This window comes from Astyanax mexicanus, chromosome 22, assembly GCF_023375975.1.
Source record: "Astyanax mexicanus isolate ESR-SI-001 chromosome 22, AstMex3_surface, whole genome shotgun sequence".
In the NCBI taxonomy this organism is placed as follows: Eukaryota; Metazoa; Chordata; class Actinopteri; order Characiformes; family Acestrorhamphidae; genus Astyanax; species Astyanax mexicanus.
Genome location: NC_064429.1, coordinates 5,218,658 through 5,240,801, shown reverse-complemented (window position 1 = coordinate 5,240,801; position 22,144 = coordinate 5,218,658). Strand labels below are relative to the sequence as shown.

Here is a 22,144-nt window from a genome sequence, read left to right as displayed (position 1 = left end):
TTTTAACAACCATATATTTATAGTTTGCTTACATTCGATTCCCACCATAAATTAACTATTATATAAAGAAATTGCTTGAATCTTAAATTATTATATTTTAATTATTTTATTATTTTATTTTATTTATCTTATTTGAAATATTTGTTTATTACACTCTTTTATTTATTTATTTATTTGTTTGTTTATTTATTTATACATTAAGACTACATTGATTACATTTCACATGGTCAATTGAATTTTTCTCATGGACCGTTCTAGCCAGAAGCTACCGGTCACCATCACTACCACTGTATCCACTGTGCTGTCCACTGTGGGTGGTAATATTAGCCTTTTTTTATGATGTGTTTCCAATTCACATATTAAACTGACATCCATCTGTACCCACGCAGTGGCCAGTGTCCAACCTCACTCACAAGATAACACCACACTAAAAAAAAGATCAATACTCATTTTTTGGTGCAGTTTCACCGGCTGTCAGTCAGTTAACCGCATCAGAGAAGCGCACTGAACTGAAAATAACCCATTTCTACATCAGTTAAGGGGAAGAGGCTCACTAAGGGTGATATGAATATTCATGAGAACTCAATCTGGCAAATGTCCACAGCTTGAGAGAACATCTCGTCTAATGTATAATTAAACATGAGAAAATAAATGAAAATGTCTTTCTTACTTGATGTGATGTGTGAAAAATACTTTGTTTCCTTACTTAAGTAGAAATGTTGGTTATCTCTACTTTACTGGAGTAATTATTTTTACATTTCCACACAATTATCTGAACTTTCTACTCCTTACATTTTATAAAAATAGCCTCATTACTCCTATTTCATTTCAGCTTTATTTAATTCCGGTTTCTCATCGTTCAATAAAACGCCTATCCAGATAAATCTCTCCATCCAGATAGAGTGAATCTGATTGTGATTGGATGTAGAGAAGTATAAACATATACCATTCCGAATCTTCCTATTGGTTTATACTGTGATCCATCACGCCTGCACACGTCCCGCCCCCCCCCCCCCCCCCACCCAACACACACACACACACACACACACACACACTCCAGCAAGAACATAGCAGACGTATGTAGCCTAGTATGAAGACGATCCGTGCAGAGACTCAAGAGAACTCCAGACAAACTCCAGTCCAACTAAAGCTTCTTTAGATAGATTCAGTCTGCCGTTGAATGAGCTCCTCTGCCTGGTGCCTTTAATATATTTACATTGTTCTGTATCTAAAATACATTCATTTTTACTAAGCATACATGCAGCTGAAACAGGGACCGGGGGTTGGGGGGGTTGGGGGGGTGTAGTGCACTATAGCACTCTGTGGGTGTGGCCTAAGCTTTTGTTTTTAGCCTTTATAGCTTTATTTTTTCCCCTTAAATTACTTTTACTTTTATACTTTAAATAGTTTTGAAACCAGTACTTTCACACTTTTACTTAAAGAGCAATTCAAAGCATGAGCCGATACTTCAACTTCTACAGGAGTCTTTTTTTAAACCCTAGTATCTATACATCTACCTACAGAGTAATGAATGCGGGAATACTTTTCACACCTTTTGCAAAGTTAACACTTCAGTAGTGTTACTAAAACCACAGTAATTGGTGTGGTAGCAGTGCTAATGGGAGGGTAGCAATGCTAACAGCTCAGTAACCCAAAAGTCTTAACTGCAAATAGTTCAAATAAAAAAAATGTACTGTGTTGTGAATGTCTACAGCAACCTTAGCTAATGGGCTAGTTTTAAGTGTTTTAGACAGACTTTGGACAACACGATTTTTGCTGGACCTGGCAACCCTGGCATGCAGGTTGTAGAAACTCGATGGGTTGTTTTTTTTTTTCTCTATCACTCTAAAGACAACAGAAGCTGCTGTATTTGGGATTTAAACGCTGAGAATATGTATTACTGTATAATGAACTAATATACAGTGAATATGGGTTTTGTCTTGTCCCACATCTGAAGTGTTAACACTAGAGACTGTAAAAAAAGATGGACAGCGTGTCGCCATTCCCATTTATTTAATGAAAATGAAGCCAAAATCTTCCTCCATGTTGGCGATCCTGAAACCCGAGTCTGTAGAGCGCAGTAGAGACCAGAGGAGGGAGAAAGAGTGTGGAGAGACAGCCTACTCATTTACATAACCCCGCCCCTGAGGGCTGCCTCGAGGTCACAGGCTGCAGAGCTGAGCGGAGCTGAACTGACGGTCTGTTATTGGTCCCGCCCATAACCAGCCCTTTTACAATAACCACACCTTTTTGAATAGAGCTATAGAGGATATAAAAATTTAATACTATAAGCAGAGGTTACACTAGCTGTTGCATTTGACTAATGGAGGTAGAATTACATTATAAGAAAAAACTTGAAGTTGTCTGTTTTGTCATTGAAACCTATGGGGATGGGTGGAGTTACACAGCTTTCTGCTACCGAACAGCAGGGGGCGCCCGACCTGTGGTGGCTTCACTTTTGAGAGACGATGCTCTGTCCAGCTATACACAGTCTATGGTTTACACTGTAGCCCTACTTGAAAGTTCAACCAAAACAAGATCAAACCATGTCTCCTATAAAAGCCCATTACCTACAGCACTCAACTCCACTATAATTCTACAACTGTAGAAAGGGGGTGGGGGCTGAGTGCTGTAAAGGTCTGATTGTAGCTTATGTCTCTTTAACACCCATTCCTATAAGGAGTCTGTGTGACCCTTCCTTCACCACATGACTCATCCCATTCTTTCCATCGCAAGTATGTGTGTGTGTGTCTGTGTTTGCGCTCGCTCACAATAGAGGACATGACATTTAGCTGAGGGGGACACAGTAATAGTGCATTTATGTCATCCAGCATCGCACTCTGATGGGCTCCCTGCTAGCAGTGCATGGTGCGGTCCTCACGCGAACCCAACAAATAAACACTCGTCCTCACAGACAAAAAAAACCCACTTCAAAATGCAGCACCAGCTCTTACAGCTTTTGTGTGAAAAAGCAAATTGCAAGATGGGTACCATTCATGTGCCTGGTTGATTGTGATTAGTGCAAAAACTGTATTGCAACAGTTGATCAGCATCATCCGACAGATTGTCCAACATGCTCAGAGTGACCAAACTGCCACGATTGTGGACTTTCAGCGAACAGTTATGACCACCATGACTCGTCCTGTAAGTGCCAGCACCATTGGCAGACGGAATATGGGCTACAGTAGGACTACAGTACATGCATGAAGACCATTACACAATATTTGGAGTGACTCAGAATGGCAGGACACAGGGGTTAAAAGTGGTCCAGCAGGCTAAGCGCTGCCATTATGATCAGATGAGATCGCCAGTTCAAATTCTGTTCATGTAGCTTGCCATCGGCTAATGGAGCCCCGAGAGAGCACAATTGGCATTGCTCTCTCTGGGTGGGTACAGTAGATGCTGCTCTTTTCCCTCACCACTCTGTGAGCTGATGTGATCCGAGTACGCTGTGATGGTACTCGGCAATGCAGCAGCAGCTCAAAAAGAGGTGGAGTGTGACTTTGCATGTATCAGAGGAGGCATGTGTTAGTCTTCACCCCCCTGGTGTTGGGGCATCACTAGTGATAGGGGAAGTCATAATGAGTGGGTTCAAAATAAAATAAAAATTAAATAAAGTCACTGCTGTGTGTCTCCCTGTATGTGTAACAAGCAGAGGTGCCAAGATAGCAATGAACGTCTGATGGCTGACAGTTGACTGTTGTCAGGGTTCAAATCAGTCATAGGCGCACATGTATTTTCCACCAAAAAAAATAGAAACGTGCCAGAAATTTCGTTGACCACACCTCACTTCCAGATCACCACGCCCGTTCAGTGTATATTTATTTCTAAACTCTGATGCTTTTTTAACGGCACAGGTGCAAGGCGTAAAAAATACTCTTAATAGACTGTTGACGGGGTGTAAGATAGCAATGAGCATCTCAACACAACTTGCACAATGTGTCTCAATTTTGTCTGAGTGCAACTGTTTTAACAGGCTCTCTGAGTGAGTGTCCCTTGCTTCGGTCGAGAGTCTCTCAGTAAAAGTGTGATTGGTTGTGATAATGCTATTACAAACCCCCGGTGCAGGGTGCAGGGGTACGGACACAAGACCAGCAGGTGCATCAGGGGAAATGAAGGGTGATGGCCCTGACTCTTCCTCTTTTTTTCTCTCTCTCTCTCTCTCTTTCTCTCTCGCTCTCTTTTGCAGTCAGCTCTCGTCTCGGTGGTGGAAGGCAGTGGACTGGGGGGTGGGGGGGGGGGGGGGGGGCTAACACATGTCAACAGCGCCTCACGGGTCTGTGCTCTGACACCTGTCAGGCAGTGTCCCGCGGTGCTGCCGGCCCGGCTGCAGGAGCGGAACCGCAGATCTGAGATCCTGCAGGGAGGAGACAACCATGAAGAACTGCAGAGACGGAGGAATGAACGGACCTGGAGATGAAGAGCAGGACCATCACTTTACTCACCTTCACCACTGAAAACATCTGCATTTTTAAACAGGACGTGATCAAATATGCGCAGGAAACACATTCTTATGAATACTAAATGAAGAACACAGAAGCTCTATCTGTAAGCTGTGTTGGGTGAAAGTCTGGCATTGTGCCAATCCTAATCCAATCACAACGCAGATCACAGATGGGCTGAGATAGCTTCTACTGTACTGCTGTACTAGTCTGATTTCTACAGTGCTATCTACGCTGGCTCTGCAGTCTAAAGCCAGTTTACACATTGTTTGGATGTAAGATTGCAGCGATTACTCAACATACTGTATTTTTTTGGACCGTAAGGGACACTTTAAATAAAACAGACACTTTAAATAAAGCAGTAAAGTTTTCAGTGAAGTTTCTTCAGCACTAAGGCTGGGTGCAGCAGCATTAGCATTAGCCGCAAACCGCAGCGCTAGCTCTTTCGCTAATGTCTCCAAACATGTAAACACACCAGATAAGAGACAAGACAACATCCATCTTCACTGTACATCAGCTCATTATACATTTAAACATATTGTCAGCTTTTAAATCCCACATATTCTGTAGCAGCTTCTGATGACTTTAGACCAATGTAGAGTAAACTTGCTGGGTTGCCAGGTCCAGCTAAAAAAATCCTTCTGCCCATTGTCTGTCTAAAACTCACCTCTCAGAAGCCTAAACTAGCCCAAAATATCTACAGATGCCAGAGTCGTTCACAACAGAGTACATTTTCCTTTTGAACAGTTTGCACCAAAAGGCTTTTTGACGCTTGCACTCTTAATTGTTTTACCCACGACTATCAAATAAGCCCAGTCTGGCAGGAAAATTGCAAACCTATCCCACTGCAGTGGGCACATTTATTTCAGCACAGTTTCATTTATTAATGTGTCTCAATAAAGCGGCGGAACGTTTATTGTCTTTATGGTTTTTGTGCTTTATTACAGCGCAGTAAACTCACAGACCAATCACGTGTGCTGTAAGATCACCAAACGCTCTCCTCAGCCAATCAGATCTGTGCAGATGCGAGTGTGACAACAACCGAGACAAGAGTCCAAAATATTCCACTTTACTCCACCTGATCAGAAACTCCTCAGCAAGAAAAAAAAAAAAAACTCCCTCACTACTCCCAAAACAACCCTACCTCAAAACTACGGTAACCCACAGGGGACAAAAAGCATTGGCAACTTCCCCCATCAGTTTTACCCACAACGTAATGAAGTCTGATACAGTAATAATATTAAATAAAATAAAACTACTGTTTTAAAACAAATCTGATATTTTGGATAAGTTCAGCGAACATTTCTCCATATATTGTACGATTTATCATTCATGTAATTATTATAATTATCATGACAGGCAGGCGCAAATCTAATAGAAATTAAATCAAATAGAATAAATATAGCATTTTGAAACAAACAGTTTCACAATAATAGACTCCACAATAATAGTTTCCATTTATTGTATGATTGGTCTATTTAAAACAATACATATTGTTGAAATATAGTGAATAGTATGTGTAATTAGTTTTGTCTTTCAGTTGTTGATGACATTAATAATAAAACACTGACAGAACTACTATAGGCTTCTTCAGTATAAGTTACAGGATATAATACTGAATCAAAACACAAGTTAAAAATGGCGACGGTCCGGACCTTAGCCTGGCGAAATTTTCTCTAACTGGACCGAACTGAATTCTAATTAAATACCCCTGCTCTATACAGTTAAAACCTTATTTACACGTGTCTTGAATAGGAACTGTGCCTAGCTGTTTGTTTTTTTGTATTGGGCTAAAATAGTTTCTGCTCTCCTACAATGGCTCTATAGTAAAAAGTAACAAGCTGTAAGCTGTTAGCATCGCTACTAATTTGATCCTACCCTGCTGAGTTTGGCTGTTACACAACTTTTACATCAACAATAAACTGAAGAAAGAATAAAATAACATCACTGTTCCTTTAAATATGAGCTGCTGGTGTATCTTCACAGTGTGAACGAGCAGCTCAGTATCTGTCTCTGCTGAGACGCACCAAAAAAACACAGCACTGTTAACATGCGAACGCGCCAAAGTCAGAGCTCACCCGACTCTTAAAGGGAATGACAAGTGACACACTGATTAATTGATTTGTTTTACAATATGTCCAAAATTAACCACACCCATGATTAATTAAGAGAATTAGTACAGTTCATGCCTTTTGCACGACTTATTTTTGCACGACAAGACTTATTTTTTTGTGGCCTCACGATACCAAAGACACAACGACACGCCCTAAATCCAGCTGCTCGATGCGTAATTGACCCCCTCAAAAGCGACACATAGATAAAAATTACAATGACTACATATTCTCTGTCTTGACTGAATTATATGAACTTAATACACATCAACAGCCCACAAATACAGAATACAAACCAAAAAAGTATAAAACAGACCCAACAATCAGTGCTTAATTTTCCTACAAGTACAACCGTTCAACAAAAATCACTCAGTTGTATGACGACAGTCCACTAGAGCAGCCAAAACATTAAGTACACACAAAAACTCACCAGTCAGGAGGCCTATTACTGTGAATTTGTTGCACACTGAAGAACAGCCTTTAAAAGGGCTTTTAACCCTTGTGTGGTGTTCGGGTCTGTGGGACCCGTTTTAATTTTTCATCAAATGATACGAAAAAAATATTTTTTCTAACTCAAACTCATTGGCATTGGCTCATTTTTTGTGAAAAACATATATCAAAACACATTTTCCATAAACACACACTGTACACCCCCCCCCCCCTAACCATTTATATTACATACAGTATGTTTGGCCAAGAGCTAATAAACATTGCTTCATTTGTAAATTTGAAACTAAACTAATTTTCTACTCATATCTTGAGTTTAATTCATTTTCTTTTACATTTTATTAAAAAACTAATAAAAAAAAGAGTAGCACTTTTTGAAAGAAATGTAACATAAGAAAGGTAAAGGGCAAATATTAACCATGTAAGCTGTTTATATTGCTTGCAGTTTAAAGCATTTTAATGTAAAATTGCTTAATTTTGCTGAATTAATTACAAGTAACAAAGTAAACGAGTAACAAAAATATGAACACCACACAAGGGTTAAATATGATGTGACACAAATCAGAATATCTGTCTGATTTGCAGTTGGAATTCCGTGATAGTTAGCTATGCGCGCTGTTTTATGACTAATCAACTTGTACCCCTTCAGCAGAGCGCTCAGAAGGGGTTAAACAGCCATGGCCCCGCCCCTGGAGTGAAAATCATGAATCTGATTGGTTAGACTCTCCCTCGACTTTGTTAATAGACTCATTACTACACCCTTCTCAAAATCAGCAGAAGGGTCATGCAGTCACGCGGGGGCAGAAGGCATTTTAAAAAGCTTTGATTGGTTAAAACCGCTGTCAGTCAGATAAGAGTCCTGTAGCAACTGAAAAACACAGACTAATGCTTTAAATTAGTTGCTGTTTTTTTATTTTAGTTGATTTATAAAATAAAAAAAAACTATAATATATATTTCCTGATAAAAAATAACATCTAATATATTATTTACATGCATTTTGTCACTCTTTCACTGAAGGGTTAGAAGGGCCTCACTGCACACCACTGTAATTGACCAAAGATCTATAGATGACTATTGATTCAGTGTGCAGAAAATATTTGCGATGCTCTTCTTGTTGTTGTTCATCCTTTCCAAGGAGATGTTGGTGTTTGTCGGAAGACGGGTGGGGAGGAGCAGGAGGGGGAGGAGGAGGGGGAGCCATGACTCGCCACTGTCACTCAGGGATTTTCCAGCAAAGTCGAGGCAAAGTTAAGTCGTATTTGTGGGAGGAGGTCACAGCGAGAGGCTGTATAATTCTTCTTCGCGGTTTCGCCACCGTCTCTGAACATGCCGGAGATTTGCTGACTGTCCTCTAGCAGATTTAACCTGCATCAGAACAGTGAAGCCTGATTTCCCTCTGCTTATCTCCTCTGAAATATAGAGTAACGCTTTCAGAATCAGCCTTCAAACACTTCTGTCCTTCACAAACGACTGCGGTTGAGCCGTTTGACCCCTTGACCTTCCAGCGTCTAGCAGTGGTCAATAATATAGACGTCCTCACGCTGTTTAATGGAGGTTTAATTGTATTGTCTGCACGGTGTGAAGTGCAGAGTAAACGTGCTACGCTAAGTACGCTAGCAGACAACGGGAGATGTAATCATCGTTAAATAGCTGACGGCCACTTCAGTTTCTAAATCAGTTTCTCTGATTCTGCTATTTAAAGGTATATGTTTGAGTAAATGGAAAATTGTTGTTTTTTCTATAAACTACAGATATTTGTCCCAAATTCAATTTTTTTTGTCATTTAAAGCATTTATTTGCAGAAAATGAGACATAGCTGAACTTTCAAACCTTAAATAATGCAAAAAAAAAAATCATATTCATAAATTTTTAAGAGTTCAGAAATCAATATTTGGTGTAATAACCCTGGTTGTTTTTAATCACAGTTTTTTTCATGCATCTTGGCATCATGTTCTCCTCCACCAGTCTTACACACTGCTTTTGGATAACTTTATGCTGCTTTACTCCTGGTGCAAAAATTCAAGCAGTTCAGTTTGGTTTGATGGCTTGTGATCATCCATCTTCCTCTTGATTTTATTCCAAAGGTTTTCAATTTGGTAAAATCAAGGAAAAACATCATCATTAAGTGGTCTCTTATTTATTCCAGAGCTGTATCTGAGCCTACAGCCTCTCTCTCTGTCTCTTCTTTAGAGATATATGAAATTACTCCAGAGTGAGACATCCAAACTCATCACATCAACTATTTATTGAATCAGGTATTTGAATAGGAAAGCAGACGTTTATAAGTTTAAAGTCTCTAGCTGTCGACTATACCTACTAGTGCAACCTAAAAAAATAGAATATCATTGAAAAGTTACTTTATTTCAGTAACTTAAGCGTTTATTTCTTTTATTGTTGATGATTATGGCTGACAGCCAATGAAAACCCAAAAATCTGTATTTAAAAAATATATAAATTATAAATAATATTACTGTATACAGTATAAAACCAATTGGTACTTTTGGCAGTGTGGGCAGTGTGCCAAGTCCTGCTGGAAAATGAAATCAGCATCTCTATAAAAGTTGTCAGCAGCAGAGGGAAGCATGAAGTGCTGTAAGATTTTGTGGGAAAACAAAACTGCACTGACTTTAGACTTGATAATAAAACACAGTGGATCAACAGCAGCAGATGACATGTCTCTTTATCCAAACCATCACTGATCATCAGTAAATTTTACATTTTATTTAAAGTAAATCAAAGGATCAGAGTCTGGAGGAAGAGTGGAGAGACACACAGTCCAAACTGCTCGAGGTCTAGTGTGAAGTTTCCACCAATCAGTGATGGTTTGGATAAAGAGACATGTCATCTGCTGGTGTTGATCCACTGTGTTTTATTATCAAGTCTAAAGTCAGTGCAGTTTTGTTTTCCCACAAAATCTTACAGCACTTCATGCTTGATCTCAGATATATATATATATATGTTTTAATCATATTCTACAACTGTCTGTTATTTTATGTCGCACACCTGGAACTTTTCTGTTGCTTTAGCTGAGATAATAATTAATGTAAAATTGTGTTTTATCTACATTGCTTATTGTAATATCCTGAAATGGAATCGTCTACATCTAGGTGACATACTCCACTCTTGGCTGCTTCATATTCATCTTCCCGATTCATCTTTAATGCATTTACAGACCAAATATCAATTTTGCAGGGCATTGAAGATTCCAGTCAGTCTTTTTCATCTTCTTTATTGTTCTGCAAGGAGAGAAGTCATTCTTTTAATAACGTCGACTCCAGAGAGTCCCTCTCTGCTTCTGCTGCTTCTACTACTGAATCTAAATCCAGTTCCTCCAGGGTTTCCAGCTCACAGCTGCGTCCTCCTGCTGTCCTTAACAGAGAGCACTCTGAGAGCACAGAACCAGAACCCGACACTGAGAGCGCTTTTACACCAAAAGAACTCTGGTTCTTCAACCAGTTCCGTTCAGACAGGGGTTGGACAATGAAACTGAAACACCTGCCATTTTAGTGTGGGAGGTTTCATGGCTAAATTGGAGCAGCCTGGTGGCCAATCTTCATTAATTGCACATTATTGCACCAGTAAGAGCAGTAAGAGTGTGTAGCTTCAATTAGCAGGGTAAGAGCACAGTTTTGTTCAAATTATTGCAATGCACATTACAACATTATGGGTGACATACCAGAGTTCAAAAGAGGACAAATTGTTGGTGCACGTCTTGCTGGAGCATCTGTGACCAAGACAGCAAGACTTCGTGATGTATCAAGAGCCACGGTATCCAGGGTAACGTCAGCATACCACCAAGAAGGATCAACCACATCCAACAGGATTAACTGTGGACTCTGTAAGAGGAAGCTGTCTGAAAGGGATGTTCGGGTGCTAACCCGGATTGTATCCAAAAAACTATAAGCTTGGATTCCAGATTTCCACTAAAGCAGGGAGCAGATATATTATTATTATTATTGGCAGATAACTGCTAATGCTAGCCTCGGTTAGCGCTAGTGAATGCCGCCTGACTGAATTACACTGAGAAACCCTGAATGTTCCGGTAAGCCAGGGCGATATTATCTAGCGGTTCATCTCATGTAGCTTGTTTTAACACAGTAAACACACAGACTAAAGTTCAAAATACTCGACTCTGAGTGGCGAAAGACCTGGCGCTTAGCGTGATTAGTGGCTAATGCTAATGCTGCTGGAGAACTAAACTAAAACTCCTGTATAAAGCTGTATATTAGCAGAGTGGCTTTACTGCTCCTTAATAGCTGACTGGTTGAATTCATACATAAAGTGCACTGACGATTTTTGGGAAGATTAAAATATTTTAAGTGCACCTTATAGTGCAAAATGATTGAGTTAAATTGCTAAAGAGACATGCTCTAAAGGAGAAATTGGTGTCACTGCTGGTTTTGTCGCAGTCTGGCTTTCGTCGCTTCACAAAGTGTCTGAAAATAGCAGCACTGATCTGCGATCAGGTTTCCCACGTTCTTTATTGACCTTCATCGCTGCGTGGCGCGAGCCTGAGCCGATCCAGATCCACATTCAGAAGATGAGATGATGCTGAGACGCTGGGATGTGGCCTCGGGGGCCAGCGTTCTCCAGGCCTCTCCGAGAGCTGATTTAGGATACGATTCCTCACCGTTCCTATTGATCTGATTCGCTGAGGACCGGCTGTGAAACAAAGCTCCTTTACTGAGATGCCTTTTGATTACCAGCCTGAGATCCATATTCATTAAGCACCTCCCGGCCAGAGTGCCGGACTGGGACCAGCTCGGTGTCCATGCGGTCATAATTAATTTAAATTCAAACAAACAAACAAAGAGTAAAACACACTAAAATGAAGCACCAAATAAAAAAACATTGACTAAAACCTCAGCCAGAACTCACTGAGCTGAAACCGAAACTGAAAATCCAGTGCCATATTTTTAATTAGTCCTTTTTTACCCTCATATAAATAATATTACTGTATTTTTTGAGCTGTTTGGCATGATGTTTGGACCACTCAGCATGAGCCACCGCAAGAAAACAAAAATCATATTTTTGGGTTTTAAAGCAGATTTTTTTTCTCCAGTCTTCAACTGTCCAGTTTTAGTGAGTCATGGCGAGTGTGCATAATTTACTATTTTAATATTTTTTTCCAGAACAGTTTCTTATAAACCAAACTGACTGTAAAAAAAACTTGACTGACCAGTTTAGATCTAAATTTGAGTTCGGTTTGGTTTTGTTGAAAGAGAGTTATAGGTAACATTTACAGAAGTACAGTACAGTAAAAAGTGTACAAATCCATCCAAACACATCCTACTCCATCCACACCCATACCAAACCATCCAAACCCATCCAATCCAGTCCCACATCCATTCCTCCACATCCATACCCATACTAAACCATCCAAACCCATCCCACCCAATCCAAACCCATCCCACCCAATCCCACATCTATCCCACCCCATCTACACACATTCAACTTCATCCACACCCATCCCACCCCAACCAAACTCATCCCACCCCAACCAAACTCATCTCACCCCAGCCAAACTCACCCCACCCCAACCAAACTCATCTCACCCCATTCAAACACCAAGCTGGACAACCCGTATGACCATCACGACCAAAATCATTTTTTGAAGACCAATATTTTACCCAGCTTAGACTATCTAAAACCAGCAACTAGCTAAAAAAGTAGTCTTAATATAGATTTTTCAGCAGGAACTTTTTATCCACTTTTTTAAGACCTGAAAAACCCAGTTGGTCAACTATCAAGACCAAGCATGATCAGCTTTTCAACCAACTTGACCATCAACAATCAGCGCAGACCATCCATAAAACCTTTAAGCTACCAGCTAAAAGAGTATAAGAAGGATTTTTTTTTGCAATTAATTAGCTGGAAAGACTGGGAAGACCATGCTGGTTAACCAACATGACCGACTTGCATGACCAACATGACCAGTTAGTCAACCAGTAGGAAGTGGCACTGGAAGTTACTCTGTAATTTTAGTAAGAAATGTGTATCATAAAAATGAGAAAAAGTACTGATAAAGTACACATTGTTACAGATTAACTACAGAGGTACAGGTTATGTAATTACACATGTGTATCAAGGTTCATTCTGACTTGTGTAATTACACATGTGTACCAGGGTAAGTGTACTTACACATGTAATAGAGCAAGTGTACTTACACATGTATAACAACGTGTGTGTACTCAATCAGCCCTAATTACTTACTAGACAGTAGCTGTTGTATAAGTTTATACTCAACTTATCACACACACTGTTACACATGTGTAAGTACACACACATTGTTACACAGGTGTAAGTACACTTGCTCTATTACATGTGTAAGTACACTCACCCTGGTACACATGTGTAATTACACAAGTCAAAATTAACCTTAATACACATGTGTAATTACATAACCTGTACCTCTGTAGTTAATCTGTAACAATGTGTACTTCATCAGTAGTTACACTGTAGTTACATGTATTGTTACCGTGTAACTACAAAGTACTTACGGACACTTATTATAAAGTGGGACCCATATATTTGACGCCTTTAGAGAGAATCTACAATGTTAAAAATATTGTCATTTAGAGCATTCATTTGCAGAAAATGAGGAAATGGTCGAAATACCAAAAAAGATGCAGAGCTTTCAGACCTCAAATAATGCAAAGAAAACTAGTTCATATCGTCGCTGTCCAATGAAAAACACTTATCTCCATTTCTGACGATTTTTAGTTTGCCACAAAATTTGAACAGATAAACTGTCCCTTACACTGTGTCAAAATTTCTTGATGAACGGACCAATAGAAACTCTTCAAAATCACCTGAAATAAACTGTTTTTACATTGATTTCCATTGAAAGTTTACAAGGTTTTTTCTCTCCTGTAAAGTTGCTGTCTTGGAGATAAGTGTTTTTCATTGGACAGCGACGATATTCATAAAGTTTTAAGAGTTCAGAAATTAATATTTGGTGGAATAACCCTGGTTTTTAATCTTGGCATCATGTTCTCCTCCACCAGTCTTACACACTGCTTTTGGATAACTTTATGCTGCTTTACTCCTGGTGCAAAAATTCAAGCAGTTCAGTTTGGTGGTTGGATTTCTTGTGATCATCCATCTTCCTCTTGATTATATTCCAGAGGTTTTCAATTTGATAATATCAAATAATCCAAGTGGTCTATTATTGTTTTTCAGAGCTATATATATATATATATATACTGTCTGGCCAAAATAAAAGTCTCCACCTGGATTTAAGTAAGTAAATGATGTGAGGTTGATGCTGCAGTTGGTCAGGTCTAGGTTCAGCAACAGTATGTTTCATTGAGAGTCTTTGGGATGTGCTGGACGTAGAAGAGCTGCTTTGTGCAAGATCTTGGTGAAAAATGAATGCAACACTGGATTAAAATCGGATCTGAAATCTTGTGACGTTGCAAAAGCTTAGTGAAACAATGCCACAGTGAATGTGTGCAGCAATCAAAGCTAAAGAAGATCCAACCAAAAATTAGAGTGTGTGACCTTTTTTTATAGTGGCGACGTTTATTTTGGCCAGGCAGTGTGTTTAGGACTCCAATATTTAGCCAAGATCTATTGGACACTACTCTGTTAGGCTCTTTTTTTACGCCTTCCTTCTGTATAGTTTAAATTGCAACAGAGCTTCTGAAAATATCTACACTAAAAAATAATAAAGTATTATTAGTCTTTCGAAGACACGGGGTGTTTGTGGGCCAAAAAAAAAAAAAAAAAAATGCTAATGGGTGTGGTGATCTGGAAATGAGGTGTGTTCAGGTAAATTTCTGGTGTGTTGCTATCATGGCAACGAAAAACACAGGCGCACCACTGACTGAATAAAACCTAGACACACATCAACAGTCAGACGTTCATTGCTATCTTGGCAATGAAGGTGCACCATATTTGTTACACACACATACGGACATGCAGCACTTGCACAAACCCAACTTTTCCATCAACTATAAACAGAATACTAAACAAATAACATTGCTGTTTTCATAAATGAGCTGCTGAAGCTCTTTCACAGTGTGAATGAGCAGGTCGGTTTCCTCTGCAGAGAAGTGCAGAAGTGTTGCGCTGTTAAACTAGCAATCCAGCGCACAAAAGCTAAAAGGAATCATACCCAAAATGCACTCATGAGTGATTAAAATAATTAGTACATTCCTTTTGTGCATTTTGAGCCAAGCAAGGTGTACTTTTCCAGTCATTATGATAGCAAAGACACACTGACACACCCTAAATCACATGGCATGGTTCATAGCTCACCTATGGATCACTAAAATAGGATCTAAAGTCTTGAAAACTGAACTTAACCAGAACATATGCACAGCTTTTTTTATTTTATTTTAATGTGATGCAAATCTTGTGTGCTAATTTAAAGTGAATTAACGAATTAAATGATGTGATTTTATAAAAGATAAAAATACTACATTCAAACCGCGTCCCAATCTGGCAACTGCAGCTTTCTGGAGAATTGTAAATTGCACTTTTAACACTGCAAGTTTGCGACCCATCAATACAGTGTGAAAAGTGCAAATTTAAAGAGCAAATGCACAGCACTCCAGCAGCTCCTCCACCAAACTGCAGGATGATTTCAGTGCTGATTGCAGCTGTAATGAGGAACCAGTGACATCTGGGCACAGCAATCTCACTCACAGGTTTGAGTGGAGTGGAAAGCTCTCACTGCAGAAACGCTACCGGCCTCAGAGCTGTGACCCAGACGCTGATTCTGAGATGTAACGTCTGGCTGAGGTGGAAAATATGTGATTATTTGATGTTAACCCTTTCAGACCTGAATTATGTTCCAGTGGTTGAAAAAGTGCACAAAAACTCTATTATTCTACTATACAGCAAAGGAATCTAACAAAAAATAACGATTTCCTTTGATTTTACCAAATTGAAAACCTCTGGAATAAAATCAAGAGGAAGATGGATGATCACAAGCCATCAAACCACCAAACTGAACTGCTTGAATTTTTGCACCAGGAGTAAAGCAGCATACAGTTATCCAAAAGCAGTGTGTAAGACTGGTGGAGGAGAACATGATGCCAAGATGCATGAAAAAAAAACTGTGATTAAAAAACCCAACCAGGGTTATTCCACCAAATATTGATTTCTGAACTCTTAAAACTTTATAAATATGAACTTGTTTTCTTTGCATTATTTGAGGTCTGAAAGCTTTCCATCTTTTCTGTTTTTTTTTTTCAGCCATTTCTCATTTTCTGCAAATAAATGCTCTAAATGACAATATTTTTCTTTGGAATTTGGGACAAATGTAGTATGTAGTTTATCTGACAACTTTTAGACGTTTACTCTACACGACTGAGCTAACGTTGAGTGACCTCCGATTTGACTTCAAGCAGATGGTTCTGTCTTTTTTTTTTTGCGATCTACAAAAAATGCGCTAAAATTGTGTAGAGTGAACTAAGCATAACAGTGTCAGAGAGATGAACTCCCTGATGCTAAATAGGAGAATCTATTTGTGTAGTAGAGTTAGCACCACACGTAGCGAGTGGCTAATGGCCTTAGTCAGTGCTAATTACAGCTGATTAGTTTGCCAGTGTATATCTCCTCTACTCTAAATTGCCTTGGCACTCTTGGCGCTGCCCTGCTTAAAGAACGCTGCAGTCAGTAGACAGAGAGCGAGCGAGCGGGCGCTGTGCAGTGCTGTGTTCTGTAGAACACATATGTTAAGTAGATGATGCATATTCCAGAGCTGACCTGCATTACCCACGTTTCCTCTCTTCACAGGTGTCTGAATCACTTTGGCTTCAGCGCTACTAAAGTGGGCCAAGTCTCGCACCTGCTGGAGGAGGTGTCTCAGAAAACAAACTTAATACACCAAACAAATTTTAACAAGGAAAACATAATCCTGCACCATTCCGTGCATTTCGTTTATTAAATAAGCATATTTACTGTATCATTACTTTAGCACACACATAGTTTAAATGCTACAATATTGTTTTAGGGTCACGATTCGATTCGATTCTTTTTTTTTTATTTTACAGCAGAGAGGCCTATGCCAGTTTTAGATTAGTCTATGGTCAGTCATTGGTTTGATTCATCAAATTTACAATATCTTATTTCAAAAGGTGGGCTTGATATAAGTGATGCAAAGTGATACAAGTGATCTGTAATACACCACATTAGGCACTAATGGTCAAATTTAAATCATTTAATTAAGATATATATGTAATGCCATCTAGTGGCTTTTTTTTTGGTAGCAGCAGTGCGCACTATTAAAACAGCAATGTGCAACATAACAAAATAAATAATAAAAAAGTACAGGAAGAGTCATGTAGAAAATAATAGAACAATTAGAGCCTTAACAAACTGAACTCTATTCTACTATAACAGTTAAACATGAAAAATAAGACTCGGTCCCTGAGAATGAGAAGATATATTATTAACTTTATCTGAGAGAAAGATGCTCCTTAAGGTACCACAACTATTAACATATTTAAGGCTAGACAAAACAACTGTTATTTTTATATTTTCAAGTTTTTCTTTAAGAAGATGAGAATGTCCACATTCTCTGGAGAAAGAGCTGCTCTTTCAGCAGTCACAATGTCCGCGGCGTCGGCTACAGTGTGCTGCACCGTTTGCGTAGTGCTTGTGCTTGCGTAGCTTAGAGGGAGGGATCGTCGATCCTCTTTTTGACTTCGAGGCTCAAGACCATGACATAATCTCGACCGATTTCGATAAAATATCGAAATCATGACACCCCTACTTAATTATTATATAAAGCTGATTCCATACTTCTCAAATTGGTAGTGGTTTGGAAGGGGCACTGGGTGATGTATGGGTTTAGAGGCGGGGCAGGAGATAGAGCTGATTGGGCTGATAATTGTGCCTTTGATAGCTATGAGGCGCAGATAGTTGGACGTCAGCAGGGGGGTGGTATTATCAATTGATTGATGTGGATATTTTCAATATCCCCACATAAAAAAAAAGTAATAATAAAAAAAACTGGTGCTGGCTGATATACTCATACAGAATCACGGAAATCTGATCTGACCGTTCACACTCCCCGATTCACATGCCTATGAACTGAATACAGAACCACATATGAAACTGACAAAAATGTGATTCAACATAGCCCTGAAAAAAAAAAAAAAAAAAAAAAAAACAGATCAGTGTCACATTTAGTTAAATATAATCCAGTTTAAATCACTTTAGTCTGGTAATGTGAATGCTACCTAAATCCTCAAATGGTTTATTTCATGTTTTTATGGTTTCAGACTAGCAGGAAACACCTGAAATGATATAAATCAGGGGCTACATGCTAATCAGTTAAGGGAATTTCTTCACTCTAATCTGATCACTGTTTTAATGCGCCCTAAAACACAGTCTGAATAATAGATAAAGAGCCTGCCTTCCCCAAAAAACATTAATATATAAATTATTAACACCCGCATGCTACTGTGCTAATGCTAATCCTGGTGGCTGCTGCTGTTATCAGAGATGGAGCCACTCATGCCAACAGTGGGTCTGAATCTACAACCCAACATTAATCTCTGATTAGAGCCCCGTGCAGATAAGACAGCTGGCCCTAATTAACTCGGTTATACGTATTTTTATTAGAGTGCTGGAACAGTATTTTATTTGACGGCACGTCACCTTGATGCGTTCCAAGATCCAGAAATTTCAACAGTTTGTCCAAACACCCTTCAGACTGGGTGATACGGGGCATAATTTACCCCGAAAGTAGCTCCACCACACCTCCTTGCTAGAATCTGAAGAGCCCTGACATTTAGAACAAGGCATTAATAACTTAAGAAATGCACAAGAAGCTAATTGAAAACCACTGTTTATATCCTATAACACTGCCTTCAGCTCTGAGTGCCGCCATCACTGTACTGATAATGACATAGACATATATTTATATATACATATATATATTGTGGTAGGCCCCTGGGGTTAGGGGCGTGACCACTGTGACCCGGAAGGAGGAAGCACACAGAGATACACAGACACGGGGATTAAATGAACTCAAAACATACTTTATTGGCTTTTAACGCCCTCCACCACACCCAGAAACAAACTTAAAAGAACATACTATGGCCCAATGGGGCTCTAGAGTTTCATAGCCTCAGCCCTCCGCTCCCCAGTCAAAGTTCCCTAAATGATGGCGGAGGCTGGGTATCCTGTTAAAATTTCAGGATTTCTGAACGCTGTGGGAGAACAGAGGTGTGCTATTTATTAAAGGTAAGTTTTTTTATCATGTTTTACTACAGCAAAAGTCAATTTTACACCAGAGTTCTCCTTTAATGATTCTAAACGCATACTTCAGAGCACTACATTACACTTATAGCTGACTAACTGACGCTCTTATCCAAGGTTATTCCTATTACAAAGGTGGACCAATGTCGTGTGAGGTGTCTAGCCCAGGGACTTTTATTAGTGTAGCACAGCATACTCACCCAGAGCAAGAATTGAACCCCAGTCTTCAACATGACGTAGGAGCTCACTGGCATGCAGTGGCACCACACCAACAAGTGCACTATTCCAACAGGACATTAAAACTGAGTTGCTACGTACTGCCTAATACGATTATTTTTAATCCGGGGGTGGTTGCAGACGGGGTACCCACTATATTCACTGCACGCCACTGCCACCACCAGTAGTCCAACAATGTCCAATAAGGACGGTTGTGTAACATATGGGTCAGATTTTGCTAACTTTCACAGCTACAGTAACCGCATTCTTCTATTCGTTCCATTCTACCAATTTTCCGCCCCAAAGAAACGGCTTGAAATTGTCAATTTAGGTTGAGGATTGCCGTGGACGCCACAATCACCTCCACTTAACACTGCCACCTTGGTAATTGGAGCCTTATTCTGCGTGGTTGGACTTTCCAGACTCCCCCGTATGCTGACTAAACTCAAGGGCATTGGCAGGCGGCTTTATCAGCGTCCGGGTCTTATCTGGCCGCTGGTAAATAAGAGATCCTATCAGTGGCTGGCTGTGGACGGCACTGAGGGCCCGTGTCCTAATCAATGAAGTCCAATTCTTTGTAGATCTGTGCCGGCGATTAGACCCGTGCTCTAATCCAATCCCGTGATTTTGTCGTCCATTACGCTGGCAGTGTATGGCGCTATAAGGGGTGTCGTTATCAGAGGTTATGAGTTTAGCTGCGATGTAAAAAAAAAAGCCACTCGTCTCGCCGGCCGAGGAGTGGCCATTTCTATGCCTCTTTTAATTGCAAATCCACTCAAAGCGCAGGCTGCCGCGTTTCATCACCTAGGCAACACTGTGGGCCAGGTAACGGCGGGAGTAAATTTTGGAGAGAGGAAATGACCACTCCTGATTTTATAACCAGACAGAACAAAGAAGCGGCATACAGAAATAGACAATAAAAAATCAAATAAATAACAGCTACTGCAGTAGCAAGAAGGGGGTGCATACTTCTTTACAGGCACTGTGGATCACAAAGAACAGGAAACAGGGCTGTAGAGGGCCAACAGTTTGGTGCAACACCAGCCGGTAAAGAGGAAAAAAGACTTGTTATCACTTTATGTGGATGGTCTATTATAGACGCCACACAGATGCTCAACTAACATCAAACTTACATTCATCTGCATGTTTATCAACTAATACAACTAAACAAAACTAAAGCTGAAAGTCTACTGAATGTGCCCCTACACCTGACCCTAACCCTAACTCAAACTCTAATCTTAACTTTGGGGTAGGTTTTAGGATTGATTTATGGTTAAGCTTAGGTTTAGTCTTAGGTTTATGTTTAAAGTTTAGGTTGAGGTTTAAGTTAGATTTTAGAGTTGATTCACGATTGAATTTAGGTTTAGTTGTTGGTTTGGAGTTAGATTTAAGGTTTAAGTTAATATTTGGGTTAGGGGTAGGTTTTAGAGTTGATCCGTGGTTAAGGTTAGGTTTAGGGTTAGATTTAAGATTTAGGTTAGGGTTAGGAGTTGATTATTGATTGAGTTGATTATTGATTGATGATTGATGTTAGGCTTAAGGTGAGGTGTAGGGTTACATTTAGAATTTTAAGGTTTAGGTAAATTAATTAGGTTTAAGGGGTTGATTCACGGTTAAGGTTAGGTTTAGTTGTAGGTTTAGGTTTAGCTTAGATTAAAGTTAGGGTTAGGTTTTAGGGTTGATTTTTGGTTAATGTTTATCTTTAATTAATTAATTAAGTTTTACGGTTGATTAATGCTTAAGGTTAGGTGTAGGGTTAGATTTAGGGTTGATTAACGGTTAAGGTTAGGGTTAAGTGTAGGGTTTGATTTTAGGGTTGATTAAGGGTTAAGGTTAGGGTTAGGTGTACGGTTAGATTTTGGGTTGATTAAGGGTTAAGGTTAGGGTTAGGTGTAGGGTTAGATTTAGGGTTGATTAAGAGTTAGGGTTAGGTTGGGTGTAGGGTTAGATATTAGGGTTGATTAAGAGTTAAGGTTAGGGTTAGATTTAGGGTTGATTAAGGGTTAAGGTTAGGGTTAGGTGTAGGGTTAGATTTAGGGTTGGTTAAGAGTTAAGGTTAGGGTTGGGTGTAGGGTTAGATTTAGGGTTGATTAAGGGTTAAGGTTAGGGTTAGGTGTAGGGTTAGATTTAGGGTTGATTAAGGGTTAAGGTTAGGGTTAGGTGTAGGGTTAGATTTTAGGGATGATTACGGGTTAAGGTTAGGGTTAGGTGTAGGGTTTGATTTTAGGGTTGATTAAGGGTTAAGGTTAGGGTTAGGTGTAGGGTTTGATTTTAGGGTTGATTAAGGGTAAAGGTTAGGGTTAGGTGTAGGGTTAGATTATAGGGGTGATTAATGGTTAAGGTTATGGTTAGGTGTAGGGTTAGATTTTAGGTTTAATTAAGGGTTAAGGTTAGGGTTAGGTGTAGCATTAGATTATAGGGTTGATTAAGGGTTAAGGTCAGGGTTAGGTGTAGGGTTAGATTTTATGGTTGATTAAGGTTTAAGGTTAGGGTTAGGTGTAGGGTTTGATTTTAGGGTTGATTAAGGGTTAAGGTTAGGGTTAGGTGTAGGGTTTGATTTTAGGGTTGACTAAGGGTTAAGGTTAGGGTTAGGTGTAGGGTTAGATTTTATGGTTGATTAAGGGTTAAGGTTAGGGTTAGGTGTAGGGTTAGATTTTAGGGATGATTACGGGTTAAGGTTAGGGTTAGGTGTAGGGTTTGATTTTAGG

The 22,144-nt window shown here is 39.6% G+C and overlaps 1 protein-coding gene and 1 long non-coding RNA gene across 4 annotated transcripts in view; one reads left to right on the top strand and one right to left on the bottom strand.

The window, feature by feature from the left end:
• The window catches only part of unc5db (unc-5 netrin receptor Db), a 402,981-nt gene that overhangs the window by 160,493 nt on the left and 220,344 nt on the right, over positions 1-22,144 (bottom strand). The gene's annotated exons all lie outside the window — the stretch shown is intronic.
• On the top strand, positions 21,627-22,143 carry LOC125786847 (uncharacterized). The gene is made up of 3 exons (XR_007428848.1): positions 21,627-21,692; positions 21,885-21,932; positions 22,029-22,143. It is a non-coding gene; the product is annotated as an uncharacterized LOC125786847 (long non-coding RNA).